Raw genomic sequence first — 15,919 nt, 5'->3', positions numbered from 1 at the left:
AACGAACACTGTGTGGCAATGACTGCTTGTGGCTGCTAATACCATCTCCAGAGTTGATGCCCTTTTTCCACCCTGTTTTGTTTATACTGTGAACTTCCTTAAATGGAAAAGTTGTAAGTAGAGGCATTTCTGTATTAAGGGATGTGGATGATATAAAGGGAAGAAAAGGGATACTCTTGGCTTTTATTAATCATATCATTTAATTGGGAAGAAAAGAGGGGTGCCTTGGTGGCTCGGTCGGTTGATTTTGGCTCGGGTCATGATCTCAGGATCATGATCTCCAAGCTCAGTACAGAATCTGCTTAAGATTGTCTCTCTCCCTCTGCCCGTCCCGCTCTCCCACTCCCGCTTGTGCTCACTCTCTTTCTCTTAAAAAGGGGTGGGGGGAGGGTTGGAAAAGACAAATACTTACAAACCAGCCAGAGGCCTCCAAGTTCATATATGAGAGCAGCCGAGGGAATTCACAGCCAAGGAGAGCAGGGTAGAAGGAGGTCCCTGAGGCCTGCATGAAGCAATGGTTCATAGCCTTCTCTGACACTCTCGTTCTCCCGGGACAGTCTATCCCTTTGTTACAACTTCTTTTGCATCCTCAATCAGTGCTCATAGTTTTCTAAATACACATATGTTTCGTGTTCAGTGCATTCCTAGGCATTCTATAAATTTGTGGTCATTGTTAACAGGAATCGCTGAGGTTTTATCCCCGTGAGAGGGATAGTGAATAGATACATAGACACCTCATCTCCCCTCCCTAGAGATCCCAGGTGAACAGCACAACTGTCAAGGTGCCCAGACTTTTCACCAGCACCACCAGGCGTCACACCTGTCATTGAGATTGTCGCCCCAAGGCACAGGGTTCCAATGGAGAAGCACCATTGAGATAGCCGACTTAATCAGCCCTAGAAATTAAAAACTCACTTTCCTCTCTCCTTGCTTTTGTCAAAGAAATGCTTCCACGGATTCAGAAAATTACAAAATACATGCATGAATGAACAGGAGCATTCATGCTCCCTTCCTGGGGAGCGTACCTTATTGCAAAGGGTACTCTAAGAGTCAAATTCTTAGTCTAAAATACTGAAATAGCAAAGATTAAAAAGGATGCATTCCCAGCAAAAAAACAAAATGAAAAAAAACCAAAGAACTTACTGTCACCCACTGGCTGAGGAAATCCTGTCAGAAATCAGCTTTGAACTGTTTCCCTGTCCAAGTCACTAATTTCTCCTCACACTGCCTATTTTCATATACAACAATAACAAATCTGTCACACAGATACAAAGACTCTTAGTGCTGAGATAATGTGATTTGTCAAAACATGCTCATTGACTCAACTGAAGTGTGCTATCTCTTCTGACATTTGGCTTTCTCTTATAAACCTACTCTTATCTTGTCTTTCATTTTAAAATAGAGAAAAACAATTACTCAGGTGTCCTAACTATCAAGAGATTTAGACAAACCCCATATATCTACATGTATTTCAAGATAAGTGAACAGGCTTTTACATTCTGTCCAACTAAGAACCTGGGTAATGAAAACTTTCATTTACAAGCAGAGAACCAATATTTGTTTTAGTGGACCGAGAAAGCAATGCATCTTCTGGAACTTAATAACTAATGCCTCCAGGTGAGAATGAGATATGAAGAGTCTCAGAATCCCAGGTGGTGATGAGGGGATTTCTGGATCTTCAAGGCCAAGTGCTTCCAGAGAAAAAGAGGAATAGAAATTAAAAGTCCTTCGCGCTCACACACATATCTTTAAAACTGTGGTGGCTCTATTTAATATGGAAACATGACTCTCTGTGCTCTTTGGGGCTGTGCTCATTATTATCTGTACCAAGTACTACCAGGACAAGAGAAAGGGAAGCGGGGAAACGATGACTTAAGCCATTCAAATTTCATATTGAAAATTCGGGGGATGCCTTGGTGGCTCGGTGGTTAAGCATCCGGCTTGATGGTTAAGCTTTGGCTTGGGTGGTGATCTCGGGTTCCTGGGATCGAGTCCCACATCAGGGAACCTGCTTCTTTTTCTGCCTATGTCTCTGCCTCTCTCTGTGTCTCTCATGAATAAATAATAAAATCTGAAGGAAAGAAAAAAGAAAGAAAGAAAGAAAGAAAGAAAAGAAAGAAAGAAAGAAGAAAGAAAGAAAGAAAGAAGAAAAGAAGAAAAGAAAAGAAAAGACAAAAGAAAAGAAAATTCGAGTCCAAGTTGTCTTGCCAGAAAGGATGACAGACATGAAACCTGAGGTCCTTGTCTCGCAGTTACTGGCCGCCTCCTCCATCACTATGGACAGCTGTGAGCTGATGCTGCCTGGCATGCAGATAGGCAAAACATTTACTTTTAGGTGATTCCCCTCTGGTTCTCATTCTGAATCTTTTTGCTCTTGAAAATACAAAATTCTAATAAGCTCAGTTGTCTGTTTCAAGCCCATATCTAATCTTAGAATAACAATGATCACTTCCAGTTGCTATTTTTTATTATCTCTAGGATATCCTTTATCATATCGATTTCAGTATAGTGAGTCCTCACTAGGTAGCTGACTCTGTTCTCCTCGCCTAAGTCGGACCTCTCAGATCTTAACAAATGATGGAATCTGAGCCTCTGAGAAGCTGACTCAGTAACATTTTGTAAATGGCAGAGCTGGAATTTAAGCAGACTCTGTTCGAGTCCGAAGCACGTGCTCTTTCTAGTAGGCTGTGTTGTATAGAATATTATCTTTCTTCTTTCTCCACTTCATTCTATTGCCTACTTCTTTTGCGGGTACATTTTATCTTTATTGTGGTTCTAAGTTATTCAGAATCAGAGCTTATGCTTTACATGTGAGCCAGAGCTGCCTCCTACTTAAAACCTTTTCATGACTTCCCCTTGGGAAAAGTAACAACAGTCTATTATCTCCCTGGCATGCTTACATCGTGTCCTGGTATTTCCCACCTTATACTTCACTCTCTAACTATGCCATTCCTCTCACACTTAGGCTTTTCTGTCCGTGACACTGCCTTTGTTTCTCTTACTTCTCTGGCATAGGTCCTTCTACTCAAAGTGTGATTCTGGAACTAGAGCCATCAGTATCTCCTAGGGCCTTGTCAGAAATGCAGATTTCAAACCCCACCCCAGGCCCCAAGAGATTCAGATGCGCAGTGACTGTTTGAGAAGCACTGATCTAGAATGTTCTTTTTCACCTAGACAGCTCTTACTCATTCTTCAAAACTCATGCCTAGGAAGCTGAGGTCAGTTCAAGGACTCTCTGGGTGGGGGCTCCCTAAGCCTTTTAGGAGGTCTGTGAGGTCCTCCCTTTTCTAACCACATCCCTATTAGGCACAGCTTCTTCATAGACTTCCACCAAAACAATATATTACAACAGAATCACTGCAGAAGCAGACGTCTCAGTTCAGCAACTTCTATTAAGCCAGACATTAGAGATATGCAATTATGTAAACTGATGCCATCCTCACACTAAAACTTTTTTTGTTTTGGAAAATATAGTTATTTTTCATAAAAGTATTATTTATATTAATATGTAATAGGTTTATTATTTAATGAATTCATCAATTTCACATTTATTTTATATTAAATGCATTTGCATATTATAGATACTACTTTATATTATATGTTGTAATTTTATATTATTAACATTGAATATTTAACAAATCAATAAAACATTTCTTAGTTTGAATTTCCCCTACAGTAAATATTGATAAATGTACTCCACATTAACAAAAGTTCTTTGGTGCTCTCAATAATATTTAAAATATGTAAAAGGGTCCTGAGACCAAAGAGTTTAAGACCCATTGTCCCAGAGTGAGCTAAGTACCCCTTTTCATCAGGTCTATAGAATCGTGGGCATATCTCACATTGCTGCTTATCATGCTGTATTTAAATGATCCATTTTCATATTGCTCTCATTAGACCTTAAGCTTCTTAAGGACCATGATGTGTCCTATTCATCTTTCTATTATTGAGTCTAATGAAACACCTAGCATCCCCCAAAATACTTTCAGATTGAGGAGTGTGTTTATTATCCAGTTTATGGACAACCCACAGCCAAGAACCAGCTTTTGGGGTGATACTTTGTGTGTGATGCTGTCACCCTCAGTTGCTGAAGTACGCAGCACCTGGACATGCCCACCAGTCCTGGTGCAGTTCCATTCCCTCACAATATGGCTCAGCAGCCTGGGGTCCTACCTCCCAGGGTGAGGTAGGGAAGTCTGTGAGCATACTGCCCATTCATACAGCGTCTCCTCACACCAGCAGTGATCTTATCCAGGACTCTTGGCACCTCTGACCCGTAAAGGTCTAGTGAGAGGACTACAGAAACAAAGGTGCAACAAGAGACACCTTTGGCCGTGTCTGCTGGGACTGGACCTTGGCCAACTCTGGTGTGAGAGGAGGAGGAAGGAAATGTCTCTTTCCTACAGCAGAATCCTGCCTCAGACCAAATTCTACCAGAATTAGCAGTTAGGGACAAAATCAACCATACCAGGCATCGGAAGCTTGATGAAGCCCTGCATCTTGCCCTTTCAGACATGCCAGTAAACTCCTTGCAGGGAAGGCCTGCTGCAGTAGTATCACCTTCTTGTCAGAATCCAGCAATAAGGGCACCTGGCTGGCTCAGTGGTTGAGCATCTGCCTTTGGCTCAGGTCCTGATCCCAGGATCCCTGCAGGGAGCTTGCTTCTCCCTCTGCCTACATCTCTGCCTCTCTCTTATGAATTAATAAATAACATCTAGAAAGAAAGAAAGAGTGAGAGAGAGAGAGAGGAGGGGAGGGGAGGCGAGGCGAGGCAAGGCAAGGACCCAGCAACAGAATTCCATCAGTGGTTGGGCACAGGAGTTTCAGTGTCGCCACTCTAAGGAATAGATGCTGCAGAGAGTCACCTGTATAGTATTTCTAGCCAATACACATATTTCGACCATTGATTTTACCAGTGAAAATTCATTTCCCTTATCTTAATTATAAACTCCTTGGGAGTGATTGGAGATAAAAATAGTTGAAGCCTGTAATGGACCTCTGCTTTGTGAACTCATTAGGATTTGTCAAATGTTTGCTAAGCAGCCATGTTCATAATCCAGAAGTTTGGGGGGGGCAGGAGCTGTGGGAGCAGGTTGCTGGAAGACACATTCTTCCCACATCCTTCTCCCAGAGGGAGTGTATTCTGAGGTTCAATCATCCATATGGTCTTTTGGAAGATGGTCCCACCAAGCAGTGGCTGGCTCAGTAACACACATTCCTATCAGCTCCCCTACTCTCCCTGCCTCCCACATTCTGTTTCCCTGGACTGAACTTCTATAAAATAGTAGCATATAAGCTTTTGTCTTAAGCCCTGCCTTCTGGGGAATCCAGGATAAGACACTCATCACCATCAAGGAAGGTCAAGTTTTGTTCCATAAACTGATTAAGAAGGCAGAAAAATTGGGTAGTTCTGGTGGCTCAGTGGTGTAGCGCCGCCTTAGCCCAGGGCCTGATCCTGGAGACCCGGGATCGAGTCCCACGTCCGGCTCCCGGCATGGAGCCTGCTTCTCCCTCTGCCTGCGTCTCTGCCTGTGTCTCTGCCTCTCTCTCTCTCCTCTCTCTGTCTCTAATGAATAAATAGATAAAATCTTTAAGAAAAAATAAAAGTACTGTTCTGCAAATTCTTTATTATTATTATTTTTAAAGACCTCACCCTCTTATTCATGAGAGACACACAGAGAGAGAGAGAGAGAGAGAGAGAGAGAGAGAGGCAGAGACATAGGCAGAGGGAGAAGCAAGCTTTCTGCAGGAGCCCAATGTGGGACTCGATCCGGGGACTCCAGGATCACCCCTGAGCTGAAGGCAGATGGCTTCACTGCTGAGCCACCCAGGCATTCCAATTTATTTTATTTTTTAAAAAGATTTTTATTTATTTGAGAGGGGAGAGCACGAGCAGCAGGAGGGTCCGTGGGAGAGGGAGAAGCAGACTCCCTCACTGAGTGCAGAGCCCATGTGGGGGCCCATCATAGGGTATCTGGTGTGATATAGGGCCCAACATGGGGCTGATCCCAGGATCCTGAGATCATGACCTAAGCTGAAGTCAGATGCTTAACTGACTGAACCACCCAGGCGCCCCCTTAAATTCTCTAAGTTGAACCTTCCTTAAATTGAATTCAATGTTCTTACCTAAATCCTCCGCCAAATCCTAAAGCAAGCAAAGATCAAAGTTCAACACCAACCTCAAATGTTTGGGGCCTTGGGAATCGAATATCTCTTTGAGAATTTGTTGAAAGCTGTGCACTCTGAACTCCAGAAAATGGAAATACACAAAAGAGTTTGTACACAATTCCATAGGTCCCAGATTAAGAGAAGTGGTTATGTTTCTTTCTGCAGTGCTCACTTTATCTCAGGTAGCAAGGATGAAAATGGAATGCAGGTTTAAGGGTGAGAGAAGATGGAAAGGCAGCAACTTTGTTTAAAAGTTTTATTTTGGAAATGCCTTTAAGTATTTCTTTTAGTCATCCTGTTCTATATACCATCAGGAGTTAGTGTGTGTTCCAATTACTGATTGAGAACACTTGATAACTAATTAGGAAGGGAGGGAGGAAGGAAGGACAAAGACAGAAGCAGAGACAAAGAGCCCTGGGGAAAGAACTGAAAGAGGGTCTAATCAACTTGACTTTATGTTGAGACAACTAGAGAGACTCTAAGTATCAAACCATTAGGAGGGGAACTCGTCTAATTGCCTCTGCCAAAGACAGATAGATCCTCGCCCTCATTCCTTCTGGTGCAAGTCAACAATCCAGCTGCTTCCTGGGGACCCACTGTGTCAACCAGCGTTTCATATTTAAGGAACTGAGAGTGATGTGACTTGGATCAAGACAAATCCTGTCCACAAAGAACTTGCCATCTACTTATAGTCAAAGCTTTGAAAAAGGCAAAAGGGCCTTTTAACCCTCCTTACTCCGTCTTAGCAATCAGCAGGCCTGGTTTGTCTTTAAGCACTTCATTGTTAGTGAGGTACAAATAATGCTCTTTGTGTTGAAATTCTGAAATGATTGTGTTTATCTCTTAAACTGCTGCTTAGTGATGAATGAATGCAAGCTGTTTGTACAAAGACCCATGAAATTCAAGTGGATGGATGCAGCTAACCTCCACATGCAAACCTCAAAAGCAAATAAAGCTGAAAGCAGAGAGAAAATTAAAATACATCTTTTCTCCCACCACCTTGCAAATTTCCAAAGATGCTTTTGTGAAGCAGTCGCTCCCCATCTCTGCTCCCTCCATCGGGGGAAGAGAGGCATCCGGAAGATGATGTTATGCATCTAGATAGTCCAATTAAAATATTTTCTTCTACGGGAATGCTTATCATGAAGTAGCACAGGGGAAGTGATGTCAAAACTAATTGAGGGTCAAAGCCAAATCTGGAATGATTAAGACTTTCAGGGCACACTTCAAATGCAGTAATCATGAGCTGTCTCACTTAAAGCCACTGCAACACTGGGGAGGCAAAATCAAGAGCATAGCAGCAGAGCCTGTTTTCAACCTAAACAATTCAGAGTCTGGAAGATTTTCTGAAACACTCCAAAGGGCTCCCCCATCAGGGGGCTTCCGTCTTCAGATCTGCATCCAAAGGAATCATCTTTCACCTCCATGTGGGCAATGCCAGAGGGGAACAAGGAGGTGGGAGAGAGAGTTCCATCCATTCCATTTACAAACTGCCAGGGCATATTATCTGTCCTCTAAATGAATGTTTAGCGAGCATAGGATGATTTTGCCTGGTTCCCTACAAGATGCAAAAGATGTAGGGAAAATGAATTTCTGGCTAGGCTTTAAGTGAAATCGCAAAACCAAACATGTTTAATCAAGATGCCGGTGACAGCTCATCGCTCATCGTTAGGATACATTTGTGGGGCTGTAATTTCTCTCTCACCCACAGTAGTGTTTGCTTCTTTCGTGTTTCCTCAGGCCAGTCCCCCTCAGAAGTCCGCAGTCGGCATATTATTTCTTCTTCCTTCAAGCTCTCATAGTTCTCCTCTGGAGATCTCACACACTGCTGGTTCTGGACTGCTGTGCTCAGGGTTAGCCAAGCAATAGGAAATGCTTGTAGGCAGAGAACAGCAATTTCTTTTTCATCTAAAGAAAAAATGTTTTAAGATGCTTAGCACACCCAGATTGGGGAAGTAGGGAGAGAAACAAGGAAGAAATCCTAAATTGTTTCTTCTCCATAGAACAAATTTTTGGTCTCAAGTCTATTTTTTTTAAAGATTTATTTATTTATTTATTTATTTATTTATTTATTTATTTATTTATTTGAGAGAGAGAGGGAGAGTGTGTAGGTGCGCAAGAGTGGAGGGAGGGGCAGAGGGAGAGAATCTTCAAGCAGACTCACAGATGAGCACGGAGCCCTACAAGGGGCTGGATCCCATGACCCATGAGATCATAACCTGAGCCAAAAACAAGAGTCAAACACTCCACTGACAGAGCCACCCAGGCACCCCAAGTCTCAAGCCTATTTTTAGTGTTTCAATTCTCTTTATTGTGATCCAGCTTATTGGAATAAAGATAGTCTCCAAAGCGTTGACAGAGTGGCAAGATGAGAGCCCATATCTTCTTTCATGTGCTATCACTGAATCTTACTCGGATTAGGGCATCATGGTGTGTGGTGGCATTTGATTGTGTGAATGGACTTCTCATCTTGAGCTAAATGCTAAGAAACATCTTCCCACTGTGGAATTGCTGGTGGGAATGGGAGGGTTTTCATTATCTATTGTGGGTCTGTTCTGGTAAGCTGTCACCTTAAAGCTATAGAAAGCTGCTCCAGAGCTATTTGTAGGGTGAGCTTGGATGCTTTGGCTTTTGTGTTTTGGACTCAAACCTGTGGGTCTCTGGTTTCAAATCTCCGATTTCAAATCCTTGGGTCATTCTTGGATTCCTACCAACCCTTCTCTCTAGTTCTTACTCCTTTCTTTTTCTCTCTTGATGATTCTAGAAGTCTTCTCAGGGTCTGAGTATCCACAGGAGGAGAAGAAGCCACTTCTATTCCAAACCAAGACCAAACCTGTTAGAGTGGTTATTAATGTTAAGTATTGCCAATGTTGCACCATATTTGGCAGCTCAGAGAATGACCTAGAAGCGCATTCTCAGAAATCATTTTTTTAAAAACTGGAGTTAGGAAGCGTCACGTGAAATTTGTTGGAAGCTGGGGCTTGGGACTTGATGAGTATAAATGTCTTTAATCAAATTCTTGGTTTCTTATTCATAATCCTGTGTTGGCACCTAGCCAAGAGATAAGCATCTCATGAAGAACCCAAAAAGCAGGCTGCATATTTATTGTGTAGTTTCTGTTGTTTTTTGGAAACCTTAGGATTTTATGTCATACTCTGTGTCCTACTGAGTCACTGTAGTGTTTTTATTTTCCTAAGAAGCTGAGAGCTCATAATTTATTAACCAAAGAATCACATCCACTTAATTGTTCAACAAATATGTAGGAGTGCCTGCTTTGTGTAAGCCCCTGTGCTAGGCTCTGGAGAGTGGCTTTCTCCTGGACTCTGCTAGCCCTGCAGTAGATCCATGTCACAGGACAGATTACCCTGGAAGCTGGCTCTGAGGTGGATATTACATTGTAAGAAGTGTACTGGAAAGGTGCCTGGGTGGCTCAGTCGGTTAAGAGTCTGCTTACAGCAGATCATGACCTACATGATCCCAGCGTCCTGGGATCAAACCCCACCTTGGGCTCCCTGCTCAGGGGAGAATCTGCTTCTCCTTCTCCCTATGCGCCTCCCCTTGGCTTGTGCGTGCTCATTCTCTCTCTCAAATAAATAAAAATAAAATCTTAAAGTAAAAAAAGTGTACTGGAGAGGGTCCTTGGGGTTGACACTTATGGAAGAAGTGATGGAAACAGAACTGGGCAAGAGAAGAAGCTGAGTCCTGATCAGTCCCATCAAGGGCCTCAACCCACCCTATGGTGGGTCCTGAAGTTGGGGTCACTCTTCAGAGTCATTGAGAAATGAGGCAGTACGACCAGGCCTGGGAAATGGACTACTCCCCTCATGTAAGGTTAGTACTGGATGGGGCATGACCTAGGTCAGGGCGCCTCCATCCAGCAGAAGCAGCACTGCCAGCGGCTCTCCGTTGGGAGGAGATCCTGATGGCACGTGAGTGTCCATACGGTATACTAGAATGCACTCAGCTACTCCACAGAAGGTCCTGATTCAAACGGCTTGTCCCAGAGTAAGACATCAGGAATAACACCACTCTGGGATTTGTTAGTTCAGTAGCTCATTCAAGGACCCTTCCATCTTCCAACTTTTTTGTCATTCCCAACAAGAACTCTATACCCATTAAACAGGAGCTTCCCTTTCCCTTTCCCCTTCTCCCCAGCTCCTAGGAACATATATTCTACTTTCTGTCTTCATGAATTTACCTATTCTAGGTACTTCATACAAATAATATTTGTCCTCTCTGTCTGGTTTATTTCACTAAGCATGTTTCCAGGGTCTATCCATGCATATTATATCATATATAAAAATTTTGTTCCTTTTTATGTTGGAATAATATTCTCATACACACAGAGACACACACACACACAGACACACACACACATCATTTTGCTTATTCCATTCATCTATTAGTGGGGACTTGGGCTGTTTCCACCCTTTGGCTACTGTGGGTAATGCTTCTATGAACATTGGTGTATAAATATATGTTCAAGTCTCTGCTTTCCATTCTTCTGAACATATGCCTAGGGGTTGAATTGCTGGGTCATATGATAATTTGATGTTTAACCTTTTTGAGAAACTGTTTTTGGTAGCAGCTGCACCACTTTACGTTCCCACCAGCAATGTGTGCAGGTTCCTATTTCTCTCCATCTTTACCAACATTTGTTATTTCCATTTTTAAAAATTATACCCATTTCCCCCCATAGCTTATTGACCACTGTTGACCAATTCCTAAATTAATTATTGGGAAAGTGAATAAGATCACCATTGATTGCTTCAAACTAACTAGGACTCACATCCTGGGGAGAGTCCACATTCCCTGAAGGACATGGCTGCAGAGAGAACAGTTGGATATCTGACCAAAATCAGATCTTTCTGGCAAGAAAGAGAGGATGGGGACGAATAATAGGGAGGCTACTGTCAATGTCTGCAATGGAGAGGCTTTAAAAACCTTAACACCCAGAACAGAAATTCTGATTCAGTTGAGCCAGTCTGCAGTGGGTTCCCAACATCAGTCATTTTTATATGTTCACCAGGTTGATTCGAATGCACAGTCAGGGTTGAGACCACTGACCTAGTAGGTGAGGCCACCCACTAAGCCCATAAGTATGAGAGCTGAGAAGTACAATGTGCAATGGGAGCCCTGGACAGAGCCTACTCTGGTGGACCGAGGAAATCCCCTCAGAGGAAGGATATTTAGAAATGTCAGGAAAGCAGGCTGAGAACATAGACACAGGAGACAGAAAAGGTGTTGCCTAAGGAATAGGAAGAAGTTCAGTCCAGCTGGAGTGAGGCATTCTGACCTCAAGGTGACAATATTTTTAATCAGATAATGGCAACTCTTAGAGCAATGGCTAGATCACGCACTTCAGCCTGGTTTACTTTCAGGTATATTTACCTATCCCCTCTGCCCTGCTCTTGGTAAGCCAGGTAAGCAGCAGGTTATAGTCACTGTATTTTAAGCCTACCTGTGCTTTGTACAACCAGTATGGCCTGAGGAAGTTCCATGACCTCGCTAGAGCTCTAGAAAGGTCCTACAAAGTGAGGTTACAGTGAGTCCCTCACAGGGCTCAGATGAGATGAGAAAATGTATGCATGTGAGTGTCCTACATTAATATGCTGATGAATTCCAAATTTCTGTTCCCATCAAACCTCTCTCCAGAGCACCCCTGATCTCCAGACCTGTACATCAAGCTGCCTACTTGACATCACCCCTTGAACGTGTAGTGGGCATTTCCCACCTGACATGGTTAAGATTGAGCTCCTCATGTGCTGCTCAAAACCAGCTTCCCCTCCATGCTTCCCTGTGGCAACTAATGACATCTCCATCCTTAGTGTCACCCTTGCCTCCTTTCTCTCCACAATCTGGTCGGTTAACAAGTCCTGTCACTCTGTTTTCAGAATATATTCAGAATTTGACCACTTCTCACACCCGCCCCCCCCCCCGTCATGATCCAAGTCGATGTTCTCTTGTGCCCAGATTTTGTAGCAGCCTCCTGATTGCTCTCCCTGCTTCTGCCCTTCCCCCCACAGTCCATTCTCAACCCTCCATCCCACTTAGAGTAAAGGTTGAAACCTTCCTGATGACCTGTCAGATCTTCTGTCACAAGGCCCACTATTATTCTCTTATCTCCGGCATTCTCCTCTTTTTTCACCTGCTTCAGCCCCAGCTCTCCTGCTTGTCCCCGAATGTGCCAGGAACACTCCTACTGCAGGGACTTTGTGCTTGTGGTTTTCTTCACTGGAATCTTCTGCCCCATTTAGCCACAGGTGGCTAACTTCTCATTTCTTTCACAGCGTCACTCAAAGCCTATAATGTCACAAAGTCCTTCCCTAGACACCTTGTTTTAAATTTCAGCATTTGCCCTTGACTTCAAATTCTCCTTCTCTGCTTTATTTTTATCTTAGCATTTACCACTAACTTGTTGTATATATTGTTTATTTATATTGTTTTTTAGTTTTCTTCCCTACCAGGATATACATAAATATAAGTTTTTATATAGTACATACATAATATATATATTTATCAAGTGTTCCTACCAGAATACCCCAGCTCCCCAAGGGCAGGGATTTTTGTCTGATTTGTTCACTTTACATCTCCAGTGCCAGGACAGTGGGGACTCCATAAGTCTGTTAATACCACGCTTTACAGAAAAGAAACCTGTAATAACAAACCTCAAAATAACCTCAAAATAACAAAGCTAGGAAGTGGTGGAGTTGGGTAGTTTACTGTTCTATGGTGCTTTACAACATAAAAATCCTCTTTAGCAAAAACACAGAGCAATGTCAGTGGCCCCTCTCCAGTCTCCTTCTGTACCACAGTTGAAGAAAGGAAATCCCTCAGATGAAGAAGGACTAGGAGCTGAAGGCCTCATGGACTAGTTGATGGACCCCTGGCTAGGGTGTTCAGATATGAGTGTCATTAAGCAAGGAAGCCAGGGAACCATTTCCACCCTTGTTCCCAAGCAAGAAAGGAATTAAGCTCCTGGAAGCAAATAGGCACAGGAGGAAGGCTCCTCAGCATCACGGGAAGATATGTCAAGTCCGTTTGAAATGGCTGGGGAGATTTTTTTGACGCAGATATCAGCTTCAAGACGTATGCCACTGGCAGCCCCATCCAGACTCTCTGTGGCCCCTAAAAATTCCTTCCTCTTCCATTCATTCCATTGAACACACAACAAGAAATCCTAGCAGAATACAGGAAGATCAGAGAATAGCCCGCAATTAAATATGCTAAAGCTTTATTGGAATGATTTTTAAAGAGTGCCTTTTTTTTTTTTTTTTTTTTTTTGAAGAGGCAGGTGGCTTCTCTAAGAAGTTCAGAAGGAAGAGGACTGGGCAGGGCGTGAATGGAAGCAGAGTCCTGCTGGCTGTGGATTCTGTAGGGTTGGGGCAAAGCCGAGAGCCAGAGCAAGGGCCTGGCCTCTTCCTGGGGGGAGCTGTCCCAGAAGAGCTGGCTCTTCTCTAAGCCCTGGGGTCCTCACTGTCCATCCCTGTCTGCTGGGAGGAGTAAGTGAGAGAAGAAGGCCTCTGAGATGCTTAGCCCGGTGCCCAGTACAGAGCAAGCCCTCAATGTGTGTATTTTCTTTCTCCTTTTTAGGAGCAAAATAAGGGACCAAGGCAATAGCTCAGATGAGGAATAGAAGAGACTTTCTTTCTTTCTTTCTTTCTTCTTTCTTTCTTTCTTTCGTTCTTTCTTTCTTTCTTTCATTCTTTCTCTTTCTAGATTTTATTTATTTATTTATTTAGAGAGCGAGCGGGGAGGGAGGGGGCAGATTCCCTGCTGAGCAGGGAGCCTGAAATGAGATTTGATCCCACGACACCAAGATCATGACCTGAGCCGAAAGCAGATGCTTAACCGACTGAGCCACCCAGGTGCCCTGGAGAGGCTCTTTTTAAAGGTACTGGTCTGTAACCGAGAGAGTGGAGGAAGGGAAGAAACTTCTTAAGTCACAAAATGCCTTCTGTTGGCAGTGTAAAGCTGCCTCCTTTCCTCCTCAGAGGTGCAAAGGAGGAGCAGCAGCAGACCATGGCTCTGGGCTCCTCTTCTATTTTCCCTTCAGAGCACCCACCGTCTCTGCCCCTTCACACACTCCCTGCCAGTTCCCAGGACAACTTTAAGGGATCATCTAGCCCCAGAAGTCCCCATTAGATCTGCTGGAACTCATGGTAGGTGAGCTTCTGCCTCAGCCCAACCTGCCTTCCTCCCTTCCTTCTAAGTATTCTCAGGAGCACTCTTGCGGCACCTGAGTGGCTCAGTTGGCTAAGCGTCTGCCTTCTGCTCAGGTTATGATCCCAGGGTCCTGGGATCCAGCCCCTCATCGGGCTCCCCGCTCAGCAGGGAGTTTGCCCTTTCTCCCTGCTCATCTTCTCTCTCAAATAATAAATAAAATCTTTTTTTTTTTAAGATTTTATTTATTCATGAGAGACACACAGAGAGCGGCAGAGATACAGGCAGAGGGAGAAGCAGGCTCCATGCAGGGAGCCCAACGTGGGACTGGATCCCGGATCCTGGGATCATGCCCTGGGCTGAAGGCAGGCGTTCAACCGCTGAGCCGCCCAGGTGTCCTTTTTTTAAAGAGCACTCTCCAAAAGCCTTCCACACGTGACTCTAGGGAGTGCAGTGTAAGACCACCAGTCCCTCATTGTCTGTTGCCTTTGCCCCTCTAGCCACAGCCCACTCATCTGACCTCGCAAGCACCATCTTTCCACTTAAATGACTTCATTTGCAAATCATGTATGTAAGTGTGTTTTGCAGATTGATAGCTGCGCATAAGTGTCAGTTTCCATAATTTTTTTTTTAATTGGGCAACAGGTGAACCCATCAACACCCATTTCCAAGTCACTGGGATACAAGATGGCTGCATTTAAATAGATGATAGTCTCTGAAGTGATTCTGCCTGGATCTGAATCGTGGTCCTACTACTTCTTAGTCTTGTGACCTTGGCCCAACTACATAACCTTTCCATTGCTCTGTAAAATGGTGATAATAATGGTCACTTTCTCCTAGACCTTTTATTAGAATAAAATGAGCCGTACATGGAAAGGTCTCAGAATATCCATGATATATAATATGCACATAGTATGCATTATGTATTAGAGCCTCACAAGAACCCCTGGAGGTATTGTAATCACCACCTGTGTTGGACCCCTCTCGTACCCTACCTCCTACTCTCTGCCCTTCTTTTCACTCCAGCTGTTGCTGCAGCCACCTGCTGACTCAGGTATAACCCAACAGCACCGTGCTCCACTGGACTACTTATTTCTTACTTCCTGCCTGGTTTCTTTGCCACCCCTACCTGAGATGCTTCCAGAAATGCTCAGCGAACCTGGCCCAAGCAAACTTGGAAGTGTGAGGAAGCTAATATTCTAAGTGACATTCCTTGACCAGGAGGGAGTTTGAAACAATGAGAAAATAGCCCCTTCTTTCATTCCTTGGGAGAATAAATCTGAGCTGTAATCTGTCCCATCAAGGTCCTAGTTCAGGGGTCCAAAGCATGGGGCACCCGTGGCTTGGCATTCCCTCCTTCCCTGTCTCACTCTTCCCAAAATAGACTACCCACATACACGCCCTTGCCTCATCCTCTGCTCTTTGGAGAACTGGCTAACTGTGCACAAGAGGAGGGTGAAAGAAAGCTAATGGCTAGTTCAACACCCAGAATCAGATCTAGACTCAAGTTCAAGTCTTCTACCTTCTGAATATCATTCCCACACTGTGCCACCTCTCATTTCGTACCTATGCATCTTAACAGAGGCCT

The 15,919-nt window shown here is 43.8% G+C and overlaps 1 protein-coding gene and 1 long non-coding RNA gene across 2 annotated transcripts in view; one reads left to right on the top strand and one right to left on the bottom strand.

Annotated features, from left to right (window-relative positions):
- The window catches only part of SCD5 (stearoyl-CoA desaturase 5), a 150,102-nt gene that overhangs the window by 127,265 nt on the left and 6,918 nt on the right, over positions 1 to 15,919 (top strand). The gene's annotated exons all lie outside the window — the stretch shown is intronic.
- Positions 7,778 to 12,365, bottom strand: LOC140623686 (uncharacterized). Its single transcript, XR_012023240.1, has 2 exons — positions 12,250 to 12,365; positions 7,778 to 8,076 (listed from the first exon to the last, which is right to left on the bottom strand). It is a non-coding gene; the product is annotated as an uncharacterized lncRNA (long non-coding RNA).

The sequence above is a fragment of the Canis lupus genome, chromosome 33, assembly GCF_048164855.1.
Source record: "Canis lupus baileyi chromosome 33, mCanLup2.hap1, whole genome shotgun sequence".
NCBI lineage: Eukaryota > Metazoa > Chordata > Mammalia > Carnivora > Canidae > Canis > Canis lupus.
The sequence above is the reverse complement of the archived record's forward strand: the minus strand, read 5'-3'. Positions and strand labels throughout refer to the sequence as shown.